Source organism: Phyllobates terribilis, unplaced genomic scaffold (genome assembly GCF_046119375.1).
Source record: "Phyllobates terribilis strain yellow unplaced genomic scaffold, ASM4611937v1 Scaffold_12__6_contigs__length_324123572, whole genome shotgun sequence".
Lineage (NCBI taxonomy): Eukaryota > Metazoa > Chordata > Amphibia > Anura > Dendrobatidae > Phyllobates > Phyllobates terribilis.
The window spans coordinates 173,877,311-173,884,872 of NW_027362772.1; the positions used below are offsets into that span (position 1 = coordinate 173,877,311).

The window sequence follows — 7,562 nt, forward strand, 5'->3', positions numbered from 1 at the left end:
CAATAACACTGGAATGCTTAACATATCCCCGTGATTCTGAAAGTGTTATTTTGTAACACATTGTACTTTATATTAATGGTAAATTTAGGTCAATATATATTTAGTTTTTCTTGTGAAAATATCTAAAGTTGCACAATTTCATTGAAATGCAGTGATGCCCCATATGTCTTCAGAAACTACTGTTTGGTCACACAGCAGAGCTTTGAAAGTAAGAGCGCTATTTGGGTTTTGGGAATGCAGATTTTGCAAGAATATTTTGAGGGTGACATTTGCGAAGTTCCAAAAGTACCAAAACAGCAGAAACCCCTCCAAAGTGATCGCATTTTATAAATTACTCCTCACAATGAATTCATCAACACCAGCAATTACTATTATTGTCCAACATGTGTTTTCACTCTGCAACATCCAGAATTGCAAATAAGCCAGTTTAGTGCCCAGCTTGCACTTATGGAGACAAGCACCCCATACATTTTAAGTGGGCTCTCCTCGCTAGAGAAATGCCAAATCTGTGGATGCTTTGTCATACCATTAACGTAGAAACCCCTATTTTTAGAATGTAAGAAGACGGTCCTGAGTTGGGGCTTGTGTTTTTTGCCTTCCTGGCTTTTTCCCCAAACAGCTTTGTTCCTGGCATATTTTTGAAGCATATTTGTCACAGTAATGCCACAGCGATTCATAGTCAAACATAAATGGCTGAAATCATTCAGCTAGTGTCTGATACATGCTGCCCGTATTAGCTATCAGGTTTCCTTTAAATCCTCATACAGCTAAGTCAAACTAAAATAAAACAAAGTGATGACGTCCAGAATGAAGGAAAAATTACAAAAAATATTATTTTCCTCAAAAGTTAAAAGTGTTCAGTTCTCAAGTTTCTATCATTTTATTTCCTGTAGATAGTTATAATGATTAGGATTTTTACATTCTCTGTAAACAGTCAGTCCATATGCTTTGTTTATTTTCTGCTTAAAATTTAATGGGTGAAGAAAAAAACTTTTGCTGAAACCCGGGATTGAACCAGGGACCTTTAGATCTTCAGTCTAACGCTCTCCCAACTGAGCTATTTCAGCAGGACACATTTAGAACCAGGAATGTAATGTATTTATTTTTACTTTGACTTGTTTTTGCAAGATTATCAATATTTGAAAGTCCCGCTATTTTGCGTACATATTTAACAACTTACATTAATTCTTTGTGAATGAATAGAAAAAACAGCAATTCTGCATTTTTTTTACATTTTCAAATTTTCTCAATTCGCCAGGGTAATTCTGACTGTGTCTCTGTAGGACAGGTGATGATTGAGCATAAAACACAATTTGTAAGCATAATGTTGCATCAAGCTTTATTTTTTTCTTAGGTGCAAACAATTGGAGTGAAGATAGGAGATGCAAATTTAGAGAAAATATTCTACTGATTGTTAATGTTGAAAGTGAAAACATTTTCCCCAAAATGTGGTGAAACTTTGATGTCAGTATCACATGCGCATTTCAGACTTGTTAAACTATGTTCATCTGCTCTTTTAGCTTTTGTTTATTAAGTATATATATAGTCTATTCATGCCTTGAGGTAAAAAAATCTGAAATTAGACTTACTGGTAATTCGGTTTCTAGGAATCTTCCACGACAGCACATTAGGAGGTACACTCTCTGCCCTAATAGGGACAGAGAACACATAGAGATGAAATAGTCCCTCCCATTTTCCTATCAACAGTATTTTTCCGATGCCAAAGCAACAACTAACATATGCACAAAGAAACTATTTGATGTTCCCAGAAGTCTTTTGTGAAAGCACAATTTCAGTACATTTAAGATTTGCCTCAAGGACCCCAAGAAATACTGCCAAAGTGCCAACGTTGAGAATTGGTTTTGCTAAGCCCCATCACTTTTAGTTATCGATTTGAGATTGCCACCAATAGAGCGGACCCCCAACTAATCAGTAACAGGAGTGAAGCTGTAAAATTTCTTGAAAGAAAATTCTAATGTCAGAAGAGGGATTCGAACCCACGCCTCCAGAAGAGACTGCGACCTGAAGGCAGCGCCTTAGAACACTCGGCCATCCTGACTACATCTGGCTTTTGTAATTTAACTCTTTCTAAGCTAAGCAGTAGAAAGATGAGCACTACTTGTGATGAAATGAAATATGCCATGATTTCTTTTATTTTAATATTGATTTGTAACCTATTAGTTACAGCCAATTTTGAGCTTCATGACCAAGCACCGTTTTTTAAATCTGACATGTATCAATTTATGTGGCAATAACACTGGAATGCTTAACATATCCCCGTGATTCTGATAGTGTTATTTTGTAACACATTGTACTTTATATTAATGGTAAATTTAGGTCAATATATATTTAGTTTTTCTTGTGAAAATATCTAAAGTTGCACAATTTCATTGAAATGCGGTGATGCCCCATATGTCTTCAGAAACTACTGTTTGGTCACACAGCAGGGCTTTGAAAGTAAGAGCGCTATTTGGGTTTTGGGAATGCAGATTTTGCAAGAATATTTTGAGGGTGACATTTGCGGAGTTCCAAAAGTACCAAAACAGCAGAAACCCCTCCAAAGTGATCCCATTTTATAAATTACTCCTCACAATGAATTCATCAACACCAGCAATTACTATTATTGTCCAACATATGTTTTCACTCTGCAACATCCAGAATTGCAAATAAGCCAGTTTAGTGCCCAGCTTGCGCTTATGGAGACAAGCACCCCATACATTTTAAGTGGGCTCTCCTCGCTAGAGGAATGCCAAATCTGTGGATTCTTTGTCTTACCATTAACGTAGAAACCCCTATTTTTAGCATGAAAGATGACAATCCTGAGTTGGGGCTTGTGTTTTTTGCCTTCCTGGCTTTTTCCCCAAACAGCTTTGCTCCTGGCATATTATTTAAGCATATTTGTCTCAGTAATGCCACAGCGATTCATAGTCAAACATAAATGGCTGAAATCATTCAACTAGTGTCTGATACATGCTGCCCGTATTAGCTATCAGGTTTCCTTTAAATCCTCATACAGCTAAGTCAAACTAAAATAAAACAAAGTGATGTCGTCCAGAATGAAGGAAAAATTACAAAAAATATTATTTTCCTCAAAAGTTAAAAGTGTTCAGTTCTCAAGTTTCTATCATTTTATTTCCTGTAGATAGTTATAATGATTAGGATTTTTACATTCTCTGTAAACAGTCAGTCCATATGCTTTGTTTATTTTCTGCTTAAAATTTAATGGGTGAAGAAAAAAACTTTTGCCGAAACCCGGGATTGAACCAGGGACCTTTAGATCTTCAGTCTAACGCTCTCCCAACTGAGCTATTTCGGCAGGACACGTTTACTTTCAGGAATGTTCAACACACTGTAGATGTCACAACTGGATGTATTTATTTTTACTTTGACTTGTTTTTGCAAGATTATCTATATTTGAAAGTCCCGCTATTTTGCGTACATATTTAAGAACTTACATTAATACTTTGTGAATGAATAGAAAAAACAGCAATTCTGCATTTTTTTTACATTTTCAAATTTACTCAATTCGCCAGGGTAATTCTGACTGTGTCTCTGTAGGACAGGTGATGATTGAGCATAAAACACAATTTGTAAGCATAATGTTGCATCAAGCTTTATTATTTTCTTAGGTGCAAACAATTGGAGTGAAGAAAGGAGATGCAAATTTAGAGAAAATATTCTACTGATTGTTAATGTTGAAAGTGAAAACATTTGTCCCAAAATGTGGTGAAACTTTGATGTCAGTATCACATGCGCAATTTCAGACTTGTTAAACTATGTTCATCTGCTCTTTTAGCTTTTGTTTATTAAGTATATTTATAGTCTATTGATGCCTGAGGTAAAAAAATCTGAAATTAGACTTACTGGTAATTTGGTTTCTAGGAATCTTCCACGACAGCACCTTAGGAGGTTCACACTCTGCCCTAATAGGGACAGAGAACACATAGAGATGAAATAGTCCCTCCCATTTTCCTATCCACAGTATTTTTCCGATGCCAAAGCAACAACTAACATATGCACAAAGAAACTATTTGATGTTCCCAGAAGTCTTTTGCGAAAGCACAAATTCAGGACATTTAAGATTTGCCTCAAGGACCCCATGGAATACTGCCAAAGTGCCAACGTTGAGAATTGGTTTTTCTAATCCCCATCACTTTTAGTTTTCGATTTGAGATTGCCACCAATAGAGCGGACCCACAACTAATCAGTAACAGGAGTGAAGCTGTAAAATTTCTTGAAAGAAAATTCTAATGTCAGAAGAGGGATTCGAACCCATGCCTCCAGAAGAGACTGCGACCTGAACGCAGCGCCTTAGACCGCTCGGCCATCCTGACTACTTCTGGCTTTTGTAATTTAATTCTTTCTAAGCTAAGCAGTAGAAAGATGAGCACTACTTGTGATGAAAGGAAATATGCCATGATTTCTTTTATTTTAATATTGATTTGTAACCTATTAGTTACAGCCAATTTTGAGCTTCATGACCAAGCACCGTTTTTTAAATCTGACATGTATCAATTTATGTGGCAATAACACTGGAATGCTTAACATATCCCCGTGATTCTGATAGTGTTATTTTGTAACACATTGTACTTTATATTAATGGTAAATTTAGGTCAATATATATTTAGTTTTTCTTGTGAAAATATCTAAAGTTGCACAATTTCATTGAAATGCGGTGATGCCCCATATGTCTTCAGAAACTACTGTTTGGTCACACAGCAGGGCTTTGAAAGTAAGAGCGCTATTTGGGTTTTGGGAATGCAGATTTTGCAAGAATATTTTGAGGGTGACATTTGCGGAGTTCCAAAAGTACCAAAACAGCAGAAACCCCTCCAAAGTGATCCCATTTTATAAATTACTCCTCACAATGAATTCATCAACACCAGCAATTACTATTATTGTCCAACATATGTTTTCACTCTGCAACATCCAGAATTGCAAATAAGCCAGTTTAGTGCCCAGCTTGCGCTTATGGAGACAAGCACCCCATACATTTTAAGTGGGCTCTCCTCGCTAGAGAAATGCCAAATCTGTGGATTCTTTGTCTTACCATTAAGGTAGAAACCCCTATTTTTAGAATGAAAGATGACGGTCCTGAGTTGGGGCTTGTGTTTTTTGCCTTGCTGGCTTTTTCCCCAAACAACTTTGGTCATGGCATATTATTTAAGCATATTTGTCTCAGTAATGCCACAGCGATTCATAGTCAAACATAAATGGCTGAAATCATTCCGCTAGTGTCTGATACATGCTGCCCGTATTAGCTATCAGGTTTCCTTTAAATCCTCATACAGATAAGTCAAACTAAAATAAAAGAAAATGATGACGTCCAGAATGAAGAAAAAATTTCAAAAAATATTATTTTCCTCAAAAGTTAAAAGTGTTCAGTTCTCAAGTTTCTATCATTTTATTTCCTGTAGATAGTTATAATGATTAGGACTTTTACATTCTCTGTAAACAGTCAGTCCATATTCTTTGTTTATTTTCTGCTTAAAATTTAATGGGTGAAGAAGAAAACTTTTGCCGAAACCTGGGACCTTTAGATATTCAGTCTAACGCTCTCCCAGCTGAGCTATTTCGGCTGGACACATTTAGCTTCACGAATGTTCAACACACTGTAAATGTCACAACTGGATGTTTTTATTTTTACTTTGACTTGTTTTTGCAAGATGATCTATATTTGAAAGTCACGCTATTTTGCGTACATATTTAAGAACTTACATTAACTGTTTGTGAATGAATAGAAAAAAACAGCAATTCTGCATTTTTTTTACATATTTAAATGTACTCAATTCGCCAGGGTAATTCTGACTGTGTCTCTGTAGGAGAGGTGATGATTAAGCATAAAACACAATTTGTAAGCATAATGTTGCATCAAGATTTATTTTTTCTTAGGTGCAAACAATTGGAGTGAAGAAAGGAGATGCAAATTTAGAGAAAATATTCTACTGATTGTTAATGTTGAAAGTGAAAACATTTGTCCCAAAATGTGGTGAAACTTTGATGTCAGTATCACATGCGCATTTCAGACTTGTTAAACTATGTTCATCTGCTCTTTTAGCTTTTGTTTATTAAGTATATTTATAGTCTATTTATGCCTGAGGTAGAAAAATCTTAAATTAGACTTACAGGTAATTAAGTTTCTAGGAATCTTCCACGACAGCACCTTAGGAGGTTCACTCTCTGCCGTGATAGGGACAGAGAACACATAGAGATGAAATAGTCCCTCCCATTTCAATATCCACAGTATTTTTCTTTTGTGAAAGCACATATTCAGGACATTTAACATTTGCCTCAAGGACCCCCAGGAATACTGCCAAAGTGCCAACGTTGAGAATTGGTTTTGCTAAGCCCCGTCACTTTTAGTTTTCGGTTTGAGATTGCCGCCAATAAAGCAGACCCCCAACTAATCAGTAACAGGAGTGAAGCTGTACAATTTCTTGAAAGAAAATACTAATGTCAGAAGTGTTATTCGAACCCACGCCTCCAGTTGAGACTGTGACCTGAACGCAGCGCTTTAGACCGCTCAGCAACCTGACTTCTTCTGGCATTTTGTGATTTAACTCTTTCTAAGCTAAGCAGTAGAAAGATGAGCATTACTTGTGATGAAAGGAAATATACCATGATTTTTTTTATTTTAATATTGATTCGTAACCTATTAGTTACAGCTAGTGTTGATCGAGCACTAAAATGTTCGGGTGCTCGAAGCTTGGGCCGAGCTCGCCGTGATACTCGGGTGCTCATCCCGAGCAACGAGCCCAATGTTAGTCTAAGGGAGACCCGAGCATTTTTGGCATCACACCCCCGGCAGTCTTTTAAAAGCCTAACAAGTGCCCAAAACAATAGTGACAGTGCTCAAATGACATGGGGACAGCATGGGGATCGCCCCAGGAAGCATTTCTGATGCCCAGGTCACTGCTCTCAACAACGTGGTCAGAGGTAGTAAGCCACTTTTAAGGGCTCACAATAAAACATTCAAAAACGAAACTGAAACTGCTTTCCTGTGAAATATGTTAAGGAACTTCGTTTCCAGGGTAAAAACTTGTGTATAAGGTAAAATAAATAACCCCCCCCAAAAAAATACTCCTCCACACCTTGGGCTATGTTCACAAGTATAATTTTTTATGCGTTTTTGCACTTTTGTATTGCTTTCAAACGTGACAAATGCATTCACCGGGAAATGTAATTTTAACATTTTACAACCTTATCTGGCCATGTGCTGTGTGACACATGCATACAGTGCTGAAAAGACATGGGAACAGCATGGGGAAGACCCCTGTAAGCATCTCTTACACCCAGGTAACTGCCTAAAAGTGTGCCCATCAGAAGTCATCCTTACCGCATCAGAAGATGCAGACATGCAACTATCCCCGGGTGTCCACACTCGGTCCCCAGCCGCCCTGCAGCCGGTTGTCCACACACGATCCCCAGCCGCCTGGGGGCAGCCGGGTGTCCATAAACGGTCCCCAGCCGCCCTTATTTCTCCTTGGAACATCCCCCCACACACTTTTCTTAGCCCGGCCTGCTTTAGGGCAGCATTGGACAAGCCCACCAGAGAACCAGAC

At 37.6% G+C, this 7,562-nt stretch overlaps 3 non-coding genes across 3 annotated transcripts; all 3 read right to left on the minus strand.

Moving 5' to 3' along the window:
- Nucleotides 1-994: 994 nt before the first annotated feature.
- TRNAF-GAA (transfer RNA phenylalanine (anticodon GAA)) lies at nucleotides 995-1,067 on the minus strand. Its single transcript has one exon. It is a non-coding gene; the product is annotated as a tRNA-Phe (tRNA).
- Nucleotides 1,068-3,243: 2,176 nt separating this feature from the next.
- Nucleotides 3,244-3,316, minus strand: TRNAF-GAA (transfer RNA phenylalanine (anticodon GAA)). Its single transcript has one exon. It is a non-coding gene; the product is annotated as a tRNA-Phe (tRNA).
- Nucleotides 3,317-4,251: 935 nt separating this feature from the next.
- TRNAL-CAG (transfer RNA leucine (anticodon CAG)) lies at nucleotides 4,252-4,334 on the minus strand. Its single transcript has one exon. It is a non-coding gene; the product is annotated as a tRNA-Leu (tRNA).
- Nucleotides 4,335-7,562: the final 3,228 nt, after the last annotated feature.